At 39.8% G+C, this 16815-nt stretch overlaps 2 protein-coding genes and 1 non-coding gene across 4 annotated transcripts in view; 2 read left to right on the forward strand and 1 right to left on the reverse strand.

Annotated features, from left to right (window-relative positions):
* The window catches only part of PPIG (peptidylprolyl isomerase G), a 41257-nt gene extending 34355 nt beyond the window's left edge, over window positions 1-6902 (reverse strand). Inside the window, exon 1 of the mRNA XM_029224914.1 lies at window positions 6781-6902. The gene's annotated coding sequence lies outside the window, so the exon portion shown is untranslated. The remainder of the gene's footprint in view (window positions 1-6780) is intronic.
* The window catches only part of FASTKD1 (FAST kinase domains 1), a 43507-nt gene continuing 32879 nt past the window's right edge, over window positions 6188-16815 (forward strand). Inside the window, exon 1 of one of the 2 annotated variants that reach the window (XM_029224916.1) lies at window positions 6188-6330. The gene's annotated coding sequence lies outside the window, so the exon portion shown is untranslated. Of the gene's footprint in view, window positions 6331-16090; window positions 16148-16815 lie in introns of those variants that run through there. The other variant, XM_029224918.1, reaches the window with a different exon arrangement.
* Window positions 8413-8485, forward strand: TRNAE-CUC. Its single transcript has one exon. It is a non-coding gene; the product is annotated as a tRNA-Glu (tRNA).

A 16815-nucleotide genomic window follows, 5' to 3' on the forward strand; every position in this document is an offset into this window, starting at 1 on the left:
TTAATAAGTGAGCATGCTGTACATCTGAAACAAATATAAAGTTATATGTCAATTACATCTTAAAAAAAAAAAAGGATTTACACCAAAATATTAACATTGATAATACCTGAGCCATGAATTTAAGGGTAATATTTATGTATTTCTGTTTTCCAAATTTTCTTCAACAAACAGGTACTAATTTTATAAGCAGGAAAAATATTTTTAAAGAAATACTAATAAAATGAGATAATTTTCTGCCTATTAAAATAGCAAAGATATTTTAAAAGAATAATTCCCAATACAGTAAGCAACTCCTCTGGAAACATATGTGAACCTCTTAAGTTTTTATACCTTAAACTGGTTTATACCTTAAAAAATCCAATTGCTAGGAATCTACTGTAAGGAACTATCTTAAATTTAGAAAGCCTTCATGTATAAAGTTGGCCATCTTAGTGCTCCTTTCAGTAATATACTATCACAAGTAATCTATTCAATATTATGACAAATGGTTACATTATGGTCTCTAGTTGAACAAAATATCATAGTTATGGAAGCAATGCTTACAAAGATTAATAATTTGGAAAATGCTCATAATTTGTTAAAAATAATCAAGATATAAAACAGTATATGCAATATTATTATAATAATTATAAACTACTCCTAACCCTGAAATTCAAAGATTTACAAAAAGAAAAAAAAAAATTGAAAGGAGGACTTCCCTGGCGGCGCAGTGGTTCAGAATCCGCCTGCCAATGCAGGGGACATGGGTTCGAGCTCTGGTCCGGGAAGATCCTACATGCTGTGGAACAACTAAGCCCGTGAACCACAACTACTGAGCCTAAGCTCTAGAAGCCATGAGCCACAACTTCTGAAGCCCGCGCACCCAGAGCCTGTGCTCCGCAACAAGAGAAGCCACCGCAAAATGAGAAGCCTGCGCAGCACATCAAAGGGTAGCCCCCACTTGCTGCAACTAGAGAAAAGCCCGTGCACAGCAAGGAAGACCCAACGCAGCCAAAAAAAAAAAAGAAGATTGAAAGGAAATAATCACTACGGTGTTTGGTTTTAAGACTGGAGAGTGTTTTTGCCTCACTGTACTTCTTTCTACTTTCTTTAACAAACATAGCTGCTGTTATAAATAAAAAATTCATAATAGAATAGAAAATGTACATATAATTTTCTAAGATTATAATATACATGTCTGTGTGTGGTTATAATATATATTTAGGTTATACCATGTGGGGATACTGTACTTTTCATAGAAATAGATTTAAATGGTTGCTTGAAATAACAAATCAAATATGCCTTAAGTTTAAGAAAGATGAAAGACAGCATATTATTATTAAAAGCACTGTACAAATATCTTGAGTATGTAAATGTTCTAATATTAGTAGCTAATGAAGAACAATGGTGACACAAAAGATGGCTCAATGCTATGTCTCTAACATTACTGAAATCAAATTTTATCTAATCAGAAACAGGACACAGTATTTCCTCTTTATTATTTCCTGGTATTACAATATCTAAAATCAAACACAAGACAAATATCTGGTCAATTTTTCTTTCTTTTTTTTTTTTCAAGAAAGAGTAAAGAGAAAATACTGAGAGATATCAAAAATACAATTCAGGGAAAAAAGTCAAGCCTATGCAATTTTCAAGTCTATGCAATTTTCAATAAAATAAGTCATGAATTTCCTAAGGATAGTACATAAAGACAGCTTTCAGAGCAGTAGTCTGCAGGCAAACTGTTCACTGCAAAGTTGTTTAATCTAAATGAGTTGCAGCTGTTTTATAAAATGCAGATATAAATTTTTCTTTAAAAAAAAATCACCATATGTAGCAACATGCCCCATTCCTGTACAGCAATCAGCATAGTGTGCCCCTTCAGATGAGGTATATATGTTCCAGTTCGACCTAGTTTCCACTATTGCATGTTAGCCATTACCATTTATCATCTACTTGTCCTCTTGCATTCACCTCACCTGCCTGACTCTCTAAGTATTTCATACTTAGTATCATCTACTTTATTTATAATGAAAATACTTTTAACGATAATCAGCAAAGTTAATAAGCTCACTGAAAAAAGAGTACACAAAAATGCATAAAATCCTGACTTTTAACACTTTTATGTATATTCTTCCACTTTCTTCTAACCAGATAGAATTACAATAAGTTGTTTTAAATGTTTATCAACACTATCAGTCATTTTTGTGTGTCAACAATATATAATGTAACAAAATTTCAAAATATTAAATGCTAGGATGTATAAACTTCTGCAACAAATGTATTTCATAAAAATATCAGAGATGTAACAAATTCATAAGTAAAAAGTTTAATCTTGTAGTTTCATACATAAAATAATTTCCATATTCACCCTAAAGTAACATGAAGGATTGGGGGGGGGCAGGAGAAGGACACAGGCAACTAATTATTAAAATATATAGTAAAGAACACGGTATTTGTAATTAGGCAATAAATAATGCAGTGACTTTATTACATTCAAAGAATTACCTGGAAATTTCACACAGTATGAGGGAGTCAGCATAGCATTTGGTCTTGAAAAAGGAGACAGTAAATACTTTTAACTATTAAGATGACAAGCGGGTCTTTGACATTTCTGATTCCCTTGGCTAATTCCTAAGTGCCCTTAAAAATTTAACATAGCCAAAGTACACTCTGGGAATTTCACCCCAACTCTCTAAAGTTTAAATGATTCTCATTTGTTCAATTTTATTTTCATTATCATAAACTTGTCTGTAAACTCCTTGAACTCAGATCCTTTATATCTTCAACACCAAGCATAATGTCTGGCCCAGGACTACATTACCAGAGAATGCGAGTTAAAGCATGAGCAGAAGCTGACTCTTACTCAGTACCTTTTCTCCCATATGTACTGCTTCTCACCTGGGGTATCGCTAATACGTATCTGTAGTTAGTAAATCTTCTCGGCCTATTCCACAGTTGAAATAGAGCCTGTTTTCTAGATCTGCCTTCTAGGGCTGCATTCTATTAAGTGTCTATTTTCTTTTCTTTTTCTTTAAACAGAATCCGCTATAAGAGAGAACGTCTTCAGTTCAAAACCAAGAAACAAAGATGGGAAGTTCTCATCTGCTTAAGTTTAATAAAAAGGTAACAATTTGCATATAAGTCTTCCACCTCTAAGTGCAATCATATTAAGTTTAACTAAAACTATAGCAGATCTTGAAGATTACTTTCAAAGATGGCAATCTAACATTCACATTTTACATTCATTCTTTACCCTACCTTAATGTAATTCACAGAGATCAAATGAGAAATAAAAATGGATTGCTTAGGGCTTCCCTGGTGGCGCAGTGGTTGAGAGTCCGCCTGCCGATGCAGGGGACACGGGTTCGTGACCCGGTCCGGGAAGATCCCACATGCCACAGAGCGGCTGGGCCTGTGAGCCATGGCCGCTGAGCCTGAGCGTCTGGAGCCTGTGCTCCGCAACGGGAGAGGCCACAACAGTGAAAGGCCCACATACAGAAGAAAAAAAAAAAAAAAAGGATTGCTTAAAAAACATATAAATACGTTTACGAATGCCATATTGCTAGCGAATTAAGTACAAACAAGTTAACGTTCTGAGGTGTCAGAAAAAGGCAACTATGATCTTCTGCACAGTTCCCCTTCCCTTAGTGTCTCTGACAGTCACAAACCTCGGCCATGGTAAAAACATAATTAACAGTGTATAGGCACTTACTAAATTCTTAAATCCTTCAGAAAACTTAAAGAGAAAAGCTGTAATGTTGCCAAGTTCGGTGTTAAATAACTTTTTGCACATACGATCCGAGAGACATAAAAACATAGTACAACTATGTTAGTACCAAACTAAAAAGCATATACTAACTGGGAAATCTCTCCTAATATTAATATTTTACCTGCAATTATCTAAACTCTTATAATGATAAATTTATCCCACTGTCTTCAGAGATAGAATCACACCATACTAGCAATGTTATTCAATCCAGTGACTCCTAAATAAAAAATTACACACTTTTGAAGTTTGAAGGAAATAGATAATCTAGTCCAATCTTCTGATTTTATACACTGACAACAAGAGGATTAGAGAGCTGAAGTGACTGGCTCAAAGTCACAAGCGGAAAAAAAAGCAAGAGTTTTCTGGTTAAGACTACAGCTTCACGGTAGAAACTAGCTTATTCACAAATATTCCAGATAATGGCTTACATAATTTTACTTTTCGCCATATGACCACAATGCAATGATTTAATTATGAATAAACCTTAAGCTAAACTTTATGCACAATTAACAGTAGCTTAATATATAAACCACCAGGCTTCATGCAAGTTAAAAATCAGTAAGTTAAGGAATCATTCATGTTTTAAAAATAACCATTTTAATACCAAAAATTGATATCTATATTTATAAGTATGATGTTTTTAAATTTCAAGACAAGTTGGTAATCATTTTAAGCCACTACTCAAACTAAAACAAAGTGCAAAAGATTTCCTGTCTGGCACTAAAAGTACACAATCCCAGTTACAGCAGTTTTCTCTGAGTATTTATAATACTGCCTGTAGTAAATTTCAAGATGCAAGATTTGCCTTATGGAAATAAAAATATACTGAGTTCTTATGGAGACCATATATGCATTAAACCACGTCAAAACTATTGACACTTAATCAAATGAAAACTGAAACTTGGTGCTAATATTAAAGAAAAAAAAAGAACAATACCACTAAATAGCAGTGAGATTTGCAACAAACTCTTCAACTCACTTGAATTAATTATCTATGGATTCCAACTACATAGAACAAGACACCTTAGTACATCAGGATACAGAAAATAAATACATAATTCTGTTGAAATATCCTACAAATAAAACAACGGAAAACATCAACATGTATTTCTTAAAAGAGCAACATTTGAAGAATTAATTGTAGATGGTGTCCTGATAACTAATAGAACTAGTTCATCCTACTATGAAGGCTACCAATTTCCCTTTGCATAGAGAATGGATGCTGCCTGATAGGAAATCTAATTTAAAATATGCAAAATATCAAAAGGACAAAGACTTTACTTAGAGGCCACCGATACTGCAAGACCACAATAACAAGCACGAAAAATCAAAGGCCTTTAACAAGTCACAATAAATGTAATGTATGCTCTTCACTTCACTCATTCGAGAACTGCGGAGTTCTTTTACACAGAATTTTAGCAACCCTGAATATTTATGTTTGAAGCCCACACCTGACGATAGTCTGAAATCAAATATCATTTTATAGATGAAATAAAACTGAGGTTCAGAAAGATGGCTGGGCCAGAAACAAATCCAAAGTTTCTGACCTAGGAAGTTTGTATATTTGTACACCCCTGACAACAGGGGGAGACAAGAGCCTGCAAAGACAAAAACCTTAAAAAGGTAAACAAAGTTAAAAAACAAAACGAAAAAAGCACAGAATCCTACTACAAGACAAGACCCATTAGGATCTCAGGACACCAACAATCCTGAATCATAAATTAGAAAACGTTAATGTAAAATGAGCTCTGTTTAAAACCGAAGTATGTAATTTCTCATAGAAATAATCCCATCTCAAATGGTTAAACTAAAAAAAGGAGGAGCGGAAGATAAAATGGGTAAATTTTCAGATGCATAAAAAATATGAATGAGAGAAACAGCCATTCTAGATATCTGTGCCTTTTCTGGATTTTATACCTCGATTTCAGAAAATGTTTACACACCCCCTCTCCATCGTCTATACAAACCAGGAAATTACTGGCCATTCTTTGCCAAACGGTAATCCAAAGACTCACATACTTTTCTATCTGGTTTTAAGCTACTGAAAATTAACGTAACCCCTAATTTCCAAAACAATTGTTCCTTGGTTGTATTTCTGATCACCATTGCAAAAACTTGGTCCTGCATAAAGTACTGTTGTGGGAAGAAATTAAAATCAATGCACAAAATGGTGATTTCGTAACATTTCCAAAACGACTGGGAGTTTTCCATTCCCGCAGACCTCGATTCAACACCTTAAAAGACTAAAGACGAAGCAAATTCGCACACTTCCCCCAAGGCATATGGAGCTCCGATGCCATCACCCTCCTCCAAAACAGTAACTATCTCCTCCTAAAAGGCCTGCACTGCTCACAGCTCCTCGCAACCGTGGGAGAACTTGGAGTCAGCTCTCGGATGAGAAGCGAAGAGCCTGGATTTGAGTTTCAGGAGAACTAAGTGGCCTGTGTCACTTCACCACGCACGATAACCGGCTGTGAGAGGAAAAGGTCGGAGTAGGGGGAAAGCCTAGCCTAATCTTAAACCCTGAGATCCTCGCTCCTCGCCTGCCACTCTCCAACCCTAATCTGACAGGACAGCAGGTAACGCATCCCACTTCCCCACCTATCCTCCCACCTACCCCGCATTCGTGCTTAGTCTTACGATTTTGAAGCATCAAAATCACCCCGGCTCCCTAGAGTTCAGGCCACCATCGCTGCCGCCATATTACAGCTTGTGCGGCAAAATGCGTCAGGGAGGGAGGTGTGCGCTCGAGTGGAGAGGGCGGGGGCGGGCAGGGGGAAGGCCGTTTCCCAGGCCCGTGAGGCACGGTTAGAAGGCCTCTGCAGCCGCAAGAGCTGCAAAGCTAGCGTCACGATCTTTGGGGGCCGCCTCTGGCACCTGGCAGCCCCGATACCTCGAGGGGAAGACGGTAAAGTCGGTCTGGGCCTATCGCGTCGGCTCCGCCCCTCTCCTCGGGCCCTTCCCGCTCTCGTACCCCGGCACTGCTGCAAAGGGCGCCACCGAAACAACACGGGCCCCGCGCCACCTACTTGCACTAGTACACTCTCCTCTTCCCGGGGTCCAGTCCTTTAAATCGCTTCAAATCTACCGCCGCCAGAAAAGGCGCTAAGGCCAATGACCGCCTCCCTCCCCCCAGTCCCGGCGTGGAGGGAAAGCGTCGCGCCGGAAGTACGTCACGGCGCGGCGGACCGCATCTTCGGGTGATCCGTCGATCGCGTCATCTCACCCTCCCCGGAGTTCTAGGATTTTGGTGTCTGTTAAATGCCTGGTTTATAGGTAACTTAATGCTTTCTGTGTGAGTTGATTGAGAGCGTTTGAAACCGCCATGTCGTTCGTGAAATGAAGTGCTTCACTTAATAAACATTTATTGATCCTCTGCCAGGGTACTGGGAAGGAGACCCTACCTTCAAGGAGCTTCCAGGTCAGCTTCCAGTTAACGCTATGACACAAGTTCTAAAAAACAGATGAGCAAAGTGCTATTTGGCAAAAGGAGGAAATTATAAAGGGCATTGACGCTCTTTGTTGTCGTTTTTAAATATTCTCACAGCAGCCCCATGATACAGATTATTATCCTTGTTTCACAGGTAAAGAAATTGAGGCTCAGGGAAGATAAGTGCCTCTCTCCCAGACACACTGTTCCTAAATACCAGAGCAAGGCTTTGACTGCAAATCCAGTTCTCCAGGGGAGACCACTATTTTGGGACATATATTGTTATTTAATTATTTTAACAGGCTAAGAATCCCTAGATTTTTAGAATTAATTCCCCCTGCTATTCAGGGGAGTTGGCGGCAATCATTGTGGAGATATGGGGTGAGTGAGTTTTAAAGGAAACAGCTAAGAGGACTTAGATTTTATTACTGTATGAAAAGAACGTTAAGTTACAATCATTTAAAATTTTCACTCATTTACCTGAGGTAAATTAGTAATTATCAACAGCAGTTGGGCATGTGGTACTCTTAAGCATCTTCACCAATTTTATTAGCTGTAAAACTGAGAGGACAATCCCTGCCACTTTTAAGCCATTGCCTTCATTGCAGGGGAGCAGCAGCATACTCCTCTTTGAACAGTTCAGAGGTTGTATGAATTTACACTTTGCAGTGAGGAGGGCAATTCTACAATACCTTTAAAAATCTGATTTATACTGAGCGCTCTATTAAGATAGATTTTTTAAGCGTTGGTTTGTTTGACTTTTGGTTGTTCAGCTTCCTTCAGAATATATTTTTATTTAGCTATGATATACAGATTTATTTTTTAGATTTCTACTTACTGGTAGAGGTAATGTGTGGCATTGCTGTGACATTGGTGTATTCTCCCTCTTTCTCACCCATTCAGTCAGAGACATCTTTGAGGATATATTACAGATTATACCATAGTTAACATTTTGAGGTGTACAAAGGTGACATTACTAATCTTGTTCTAGGATATACTATCTTCCTAGAGAGATAGACTTTCATATGAAGTGACTGAAGAATTATTTAACAGTAAAATATTAATAAGTACTTAGTTATAGTATACATTATAAATGGTCAGATTTTAGGAGATTCTTGAAAGAAGTTTTGAAGCAGCATTACAAATGTCCATTCAAGGACTGGTGGCTGGTGCTGAACTATGACAAAGTTTTCACTGCTCTTTTCTTAAGAAGAGTTGTTTTGGGGGGAATTCCCTGGTGGTCCAATGGTTAGGACTCAGCACTCTCACTGCTGGGGCCCCAGGTTCAATCCCTGGTTGGGGAACTAAAATCCCATAAGCCATGTGGCACGGCCAAATAAGTTGTTTTGTTCATTTTAATTAAGCATATCACCTTTTCTCAGATGGTTATAGAATGTGATAGTTGTTTTCTTTCTCTAGATGTCCTTACTTGGACAAACAAAAAATTGGCATGCTTTGCTGGGTCTCAAATATGTTGAAATTTCATTGGTCTGTGAAATCCAAAACTTTCCCAAATAGATTTGACATGGATTTATTGTTCCAAGAAGGAAGATGTTGCAAGTAACAGGAAGTATTATTATCTACATTAATATGGTGGCTTAAAGAACAAAGGATTTATTTCTCTCTTACATAATAGATCTGAGGTGAGAGGGCCAGATCAGAGGGCAGCTTTACTCCATATAGTCAGTCAGGACCTTGAGTTCCTTATATATAATTCCAATATGCTCCAGGTCCTTGACATTGCATGATTAGAGTGTATTGCCGGTTTCAGGCGGCAGGAAGGAAAGAGGTTATGTCTTAAGGCCTAAACAAGGAAGTAATACATGCCACTTTGCCTCTAATTCCATCAACAAAAACTTAATCGCAGGGCCAAACCCAATTACAGGGTACTGAGAAATGTAATATTGACATGTGTCCAGAAATAAGACAGGGCCAAACCCAATTACAAAGTACTGAGAAATGTAATATTGACATATGCCACAACTACTGAGCCTGCGCTCTGGAGCCTGTGAGCCACAACTACTGAGCCCGTGTGCCACAACTACTGAACCCCACGCACCTAGAGCCCATGCTCCACAACGAGAGAAACCACTGCAATGAGAAGCCTGTGTACCACAACGAAGAGTAGTCCCTGCTCGCTGCAACTAGAGAAAGCCCGTGCTCAGCAACGAAGACCCAACACAGCCAAAAATAAAATAAATAAATTTATTTTTTAAAAAAGATAGTTATTTGCATAATTAGTTTATGTGACCATTTTGTACTATGAGCACACAAGATTTGCTGTGATGTTGCTAGTATTTTGAAATACATATAGACTCGCACTTGTAGGTGAACTGTTAGAATCACTTTTATTAACAGATTTAAAGAAAAAAATTTTATAATCATCAAAACGGGGTTTCAAGGGGTGACTTCAGTTAGACCTTAACTTACTTTGTATGCCTTTTTTAAGGGTAGGATTTTAAAATTAAAGTTTAACATATATTCATAAACCGTAAGTATAGCTTCATACATTTTTACAAAGTGAACATACAGGTGTAACCTCCACTAGATTAAGACATAGAGCAATATCAGCATCCCGGAAGCACCCCACATACCCCCACCCCATAATGCTATCACCCCACCCCTATCAAAGATAATTTCTATTTGGAGCTCCATCAGCATATATTAGTTTTGTCTGCTTTAGAAACTTATATAAATGGAATTATGCATATATATTCATTTGTGGCTGGCTTTTTTGCTCAACGTTGTGTTTGTGAGATTATCAATATTGCTGCGTGCAACAATAGTTTGTTATTTCTAATGTCCGTATACTACTCCATTATATGTGTGTATTAGTTGGGGTTCTCCAAAGAAACAGAAGGAATAGGATATAAATAGGAAGAGAATTATTATGAAGAATTGGCTCACGTGATTATGAGGGCTGAAAAGTCTCACAATCTGCTGTCTGCAAGCTAGAGACCCTGGAAAGCTGGTGGTATAATTCCAGTCCAAGTTCCAGATTCAGGGGAGCTGATGGTGAAAATCTCAGTCCAAGGGCGGAAGACCAATATCCCAGCTTAAGCAGCCAGGCAGGAAGCAGAAGGGGTGAATTCCTCCTTCCTGTGCCTTCTTGTTCTATTAAGGCCCTCCATGAACTGGATAATGCCCACCCACATTGGGGAGGGCAGTCTACTTTACTGAGTCCACCAGTTCAAATGCTAATCTCATCCAGAAACACCCCCACAGACACACCTAAAAATAATGTTTAATCTGGGTAGCCCTTGGCCCAGTCAAGTTGACACATAAAATTGACCATCACTATGGGTATTGAATAATTTATCCATTCTACTTTAGATGGATATTTGTGTTGTTTTTGAGTTTTAGATATTATGAATAAAGTTTTTATGAACATTCTTGAATCTGGTATATTGGAGCACATATATTTTGCATGTACATTGGAAATATACCTAGGAATGGAATTGTTGGATCTTAGGGTGTGGATAGAATCAGCTTTGGTAGATACTGCCAATGAGTTTTCTGAAGTGGTTGTACAATACTTTTGTTGTATGTGCCTTTTTTTTTTTTTTTTTTTGTGGTACGCGGGCCTCTCACTGTTGTGGCCTCTCCCATTGCGGAGCACAGGCTCCGGACGCGCAGGCTCAGCGGCCATGGCTCACGGGCCCAGCCGCTCCGCGGCATGTGGATCTTCCCAGACCGGGGCACGAACCCGTATCCCCTGCATCGGCAGGCGGACTCTCAACCACTCCACCACCAGGGAAACCCTGTATGTGCCGTTTGATTCCAATATTAGTGAGAACTCTCATTTGCAAATAAGAGATGCCCAGCTTGAAGTAGTTTAGGTAAAATTGGGAATGTATTGCTTCGTGAAACAAAACTGTTGGACACTGTGGTGGCTTTAAAAACATGTCCGTAAGTTCCTTAATGTGACTTTCTTCCAACGACTAAGGCAAAGTGATAGTTTGTGATTTTTGGAGACTAGGTCATAAAAGCATTTTGATTTCCTCCTTGCTGTGTCTCTTGGATAGGGGAAATCAGCTGCCATGTCTTTAAGACACTCAAGCAGACTATGGAGAGGCATGTGTGGCAAGAAACAGGCTTCCTGGAAAAAGCCATAGAGGAATTGAGGCCTCCTGCCAACAGCCATGTGAGTGAGCCATTTAAAAGCAATCCTCTGGCCTCAGTCAAGCCTTCAAATAACTCCAGTCCTTGTTGACATCTGACTTCAATTACATTAGAAATTGTGAGCCAGAACTGTTTCGCTAAGCTACTTCTGAATTTCTGATCCACAGAAGCTGTGGGATAATAAATGTTATTTTAATTCATTAAGTTTGGGCATGTATTTTATACAGCAGTGTATAACCAATACAGAGAAGAAAAAATAGATGGAATGTCACGGAACTTCTCTCTTGTCTAATTCTACTTACCTGTTTTTTGGCTTCATTCTCTTGACTGACTCCTTCAAGAGGCTATGTCACATCTTGATAAACGGAGTCTCTGCCAGCTCCAATTATAAAATGCCAGAAAAGTCTTCGATTAGCATTGCAGTGACAGCCCCAAAATTTGTGCCTCCCCTTACAAAGTAAGGGGTGTCACGGGGAAATGTCTGTCCTGCTAAGAACTACATTTCCTTGCATCTGAGTAAGCATATGCAAATACTTCTCATCAGTGGAAAGTGCATGAAAATGATGTGTATTACATCCAGACCAAGATATTTATGAAGTGCTGTGCTTTTCCATGTCATCTCTTCCTGTTTCCATCAGCTGGATCCAGAGTATTTTAAAGGCTTGGGAGATTATTGAAGAAGCCTAGTTTCCTGAATCTCTGTGTGGAGAAAAGTCCTCCACTGACCAGGGATACCCACTGGTTGTAATGTGATGTGATTGAGAAATCAAATTCTGTAGATTAAGCCATTGATATTCGGCTTTATTCATTACAGCAGACATCATTACCCATCTAATAGGCCAAGGTCCTGAAGCAGTACTAGATTTGGTCTAGCCTGGGTCATTTCAGTCTTTGTAGTGTGAAGTATGGAGTCTGATACCAAAAGAGGGGAAGTAGATGGGCTGGACTACTACAATTAACCTACCTTTACTTTAGAACAATGAAAATTTTCACTTCTACCCATAGATAAATTATTGTTCTAATTTTCTATTATATTGCCAATATTATGTTTAACTTTTTAAAAGCGCATGTCTATTGTCACATATATTTCACAGTAATATAAACAAGTGTATAAATTTGAACATTCTATAGAGGTTTAAAATTTAATAATTGCCCCTAACCCTTTCCAATTACATTTCCTTGAGGTATCCAATGATACTCTTCTCTATTCCTATTCTAACATTAAAAAATCCTTATTTAGTATCCTTCCTCCCTCCCTTTGACAAAAATGAGATCACATCACACATATTACATATTATGCTTTCATTTGAATAAAAGTATAGGGGCTTCCCTGGTGGCGCAGTGGTTGAGAGTCCGCCTGCTGATGCAGGGGACACGGGTTTGTGCCCCAGTCCGGAAGGATCCCACATGCTGCGGAACGGCTGGGCCCGTGGGCCATGGCCGCGCAGCCTGCGCGTCCGGAGCCTGTGCTCCGCAATGGGAGAGGCCACAGCAGTGAGAGGCCCGCGTACCGCAAAAAAAAAAAAAAAAAAAAAATCATGAACATCTTTGATATCTATACAGCATTCCATAGTATGGGCATACTATAATTTATCTAGTCATTCTCCTATTGGACATTTCAGTTGTTTCAAGTTTTGGTTAATATAAACAATATTGTAATAAACATCCTTTTATGTATATCCTTATATATTGAGGTTTATAAATCTGTAGGAAAGATAGCCAGAGGTGAGATTATTGGGTCACATAATACATACACTTTGGGCTTCTCACTGTTGTGGCTTCTCTGGTTGCGGAGCACAGGCTCTGGACACACAGGCTCAGCGGCGATGGCTAACGAGCCTAGCCGCTCCACGGCATGTGAGATCTTCCTGGACCGGGGCACGAACCCATGTCCGCTGCATCGTCAGGCGGACTCTCAACCACTGCACCACCAGGGAAGCCCCTTGAACATTTTTTCATGTGCCTGTGGCCATGGAGTAAGGTCTATTGAAGTCCTTTGCCCATTAAAGAAATCTTTTTGTCATTGGGTTGTAGGAGTTCTTTACATATTCTAAATATTAATCCCTGTAGATACATCAACTGCAATATTTTCTCCCATTCTGTGGGTTGCCTTTTCACTCTGTTGATAGTGTCCTTTGATGCATACAAGTTTTTTTAGTTTGATGAAGTCCAGTTAACCTATTTTTTTCTCTTGGTGCCAATAATTTTGGTGTTATATCCAACAAACACATTTTTTTACTGGCAGAATTACTCCAGGAGAAAAAGCATTCATTAACTTGTGATAAAAAAGAAAAACAGTTCCTGTTGTTGGGAAACTGATCTGATGTTCATAGCTAAGCATCAATGTTATTTCAAACTAATCTGGCACAATTTAAAGCATGTTGGCCTCCTGTGGGAATAAGGAATCTCATAGAACATCAAGATCAGACAAATTCACTATGCAACACAAAATACCAAAGATTCCCCTTTTGCTAAATGAATGAATGCTACTTCTTTACCAATTTCAGCTTTATCCCCACTTCGGTCAGCCTTCTCTATAGTTAAAATTTATTAAGGTACCCAATCACAGAATTGCCCTGTTTCCTGACAGCACCCAAGATAGGGCAAACCTCATCTTCCTTAGGCCCTCCCTGAAATTACCCACCAAAGCCCAAATCCTGTAAGAGGTTCTTTCTAACACTCTTTTATTGAGCTGCCAAATGGTTTCCTACAGTGTTCATTTTCCTGAGCTGTAACAAGAAGTCCATCAACTGCAGGTTCCTGCTGGGTTTTGGCTGAAGGGCATTGACATTTACTAAGAGGAAAGTTAGAGCCACCCTTTGTTAACCACTTGTCAGCCCTTGTAAAAGATACTTCTTCGTGACTTAAATCATTAGCTAAAATGAAATTTTATAGCTGTGGATTTAAATTATTACCCTGGTTCTCAGGTGTGATTTGTATATAAATATGTATTTTATGAATGCCCTAGACTGCAGGTAAAGGAAAAAGTCCCTAACAGTGACTAAACAAAAAGGATTTTCTTTTCTCACATGGACAGTGTTTCTAGAGGAAGGCAAGCTGTTGGCATCTGTTTGTTCCTTAGACTCGTCTCCTAATAATTCCACAAACAGGTGAGAAGGAGACAAACAGCCCCTAACAAGTGAAGAAACTGTCCTGTCACTATCATTTAGGCCTTACTGTTGCCAGGAGCTGATCTGGCACTCATAGCTCGGCCTTGGTATTCTGTTGAACATAACAATTGCACAGAATGCCAACATGAAACAAGGTTACTCTCTGACTGATGGGTCAAGACCAAAACAAGACCATTCCGTAATTATACCTGAACTCAGACAAAAACAAGAATATTGTCCAAACCGGGACTTCCCTGGTGGTGCAGTGGTTAAGAATCTGCCTGCCAACGCAGGGGACATGGGTTCGAGCCCTGGTCTGGGAAGATCCCACATGCCACAGAGCAGCTAAGCCCATGTGCCACAACTACTGAGCCTGCGCTCTAGAGCCCATGAGCCACAACTACTGAAGCCTGCGTGCCTAGAGCCTGTGCTCCGCAACAAGAGAAGCCACTGCAAGGAGAAGCCCACGCACTGCAATGAGTAGCCCCCACTCGCTGCAACTAGAGAAAGCCTGCGTGCAGCAGCAAAGACCCAATGCAGCCAAATATAAATAAGTAAATAAATTTATTAAAAAAAAAAGAATATTGTCCAAACCACAAAAAATGACCAAACATCCACTTATCTTGGCTAATATGAGTGAGGGCTGCTTCTTTACCAATTACAGCTTCAACCTCACTTTGTTCTTTCTGCCTTCTAGATAAAGTTTATTAAAATACTCAGTGAAATTCTCACAGCAGCTAATGTATAGAAAAGTCCCTCTTAAACCCCTGAATCACTTAACACAAGGCCAAATACTATAGTAAGTTCTTTCTAACACCACCTTAATTTGACACCGCTTAGGGTGTGTTCTGCTTCATTGCAGCCAACCAGTAATTCCAACTTTAGGTGTATTCCTGGTGGTCTTTGACTGAAGGGCATTGACACAGGTCATGCTGAGTCTCATCCCTATGCTTTTTCTCACATTTGTTCTGAAACCCCTTCTGTCCTGTGCATTCAGATCGACCTCAGTTTTCATATTTATTACCAGTTGATCTAGTTTCCAACAATCCAAATCAGTGCTACTCCAAGAGTGCTCTGCGATTAGTGGTTGCCTAGGGTGTTAGGGGTGTGGGTGGAGTGACTGCTAAATGGTTACAGAGTTTCTTTTTGGAGTTATAAAAATATTCTAAAATTGATTGTGGTGATGTTCCACAACTCTGAATTAAGAAAAGCCACTGAATTATACACCATAAATGGGTGAATCGTATAGTGTGTAAATAATTTCTCAATAAAGCTCTTAAATTTTTTGTGGTCTGGAACTGGTACCTGCCTACCACTACGCAAGTGCAGAAACTGAGAGAAGTTTGATGCTTTTATAGCATTCGATAGTTATTCCATACACGTTGAACATAAATAAAAATCTGGACGTGTCTTTTCCATGTTTAAGTTTTCAAATTTCACTTTTCTAAGTATTCATTTCTACTGTATATTATAAAAATATCAGTCTTCACGGACTGGGAGAAAACCTCATATAGTTGAGAAACACGTGCCCTAAGGACCTATAACTTCAAGACGTGTGGCCCGAGTGTCTCAATGAGGAACTACAATACCCAGAATTCCTGCCAAATGCGTAAGCGACGTCTATTCCGCCGACCTCGCCGCGACGTGCCCTTGGGCGTGTAGTGCGTGCTTTTGGTAGAGCACGCTGTGTTCACCCGGCCTCTTTTCATGGTTTGGGGACGGACACCACGAGAGGTAAGGTGATGTCTTTCGAGGAAAGGCTAAAAACTCTGGGATATGAGGGAGGCGTGAGCGACACAACCCAGCCTGTTGCGTCCCTTGCTGGGAGACGTGGAATAGGCTTGAGTTCTGAGCCCTCGTAACCAGGCTTAACCGCGATCCTTCAGAAAAGTTCTCTGGCGTTGAGGGAAAAACTTGCCCGCAGGTCCCGGCCGGGTGGCGGCGATAGGTTTTCTTTTTGCTCACAGCACATTCTCGGGCCGGGACCCTGGGTTCGGCTGAGAAACGGAGGCTTTCTTCCGGGTATTGGATTTCCCGGAGCGCGGAGGACTAGGGCAGGGCTGATCCCTCTCCCAGCCAGGACCGGGAGACCAAATTCATTCGTTCAGCTCCACTGTGTGCCAAGCGCGGAGGATGCCTGCCATTTGCAAAGGGTGTCGTTGTGTATCCTGCACAGTACCTGTTCACGGCGGGTAACCTATCTCTCATTTATAGTCCCAAGGCCCCTCCTTTGGTTAAGTCACTTCCCCAAGGTCACTTAGCTGGGGACTTGACACCTTGGTATTGTAACCAGTGGGTTCTTTCCACTTTCAGATGTGAATAGGCAGGAGACTGTTTGCTTTGTGCAGAGTTTTTTGTGTATGTGTGTGATCCAAGTCGGCTTGGGTCGGGATGCTGTACAG

This window comes from Monodon monoceros, unplaced genomic scaffold (genome assembly GCF_005190385.1).
Source record: "Monodon monoceros isolate NGI ecotype Baffin Bay Population unplaced genomic scaffold, NGI_Narwhal_1 Super_Scaffold_16, whole genome shotgun sequence".
NCBI lineage: Eukaryota > Metazoa > Chordata > Mammalia > Artiodactyla > Monodontidae > Monodon > Monodon monoceros.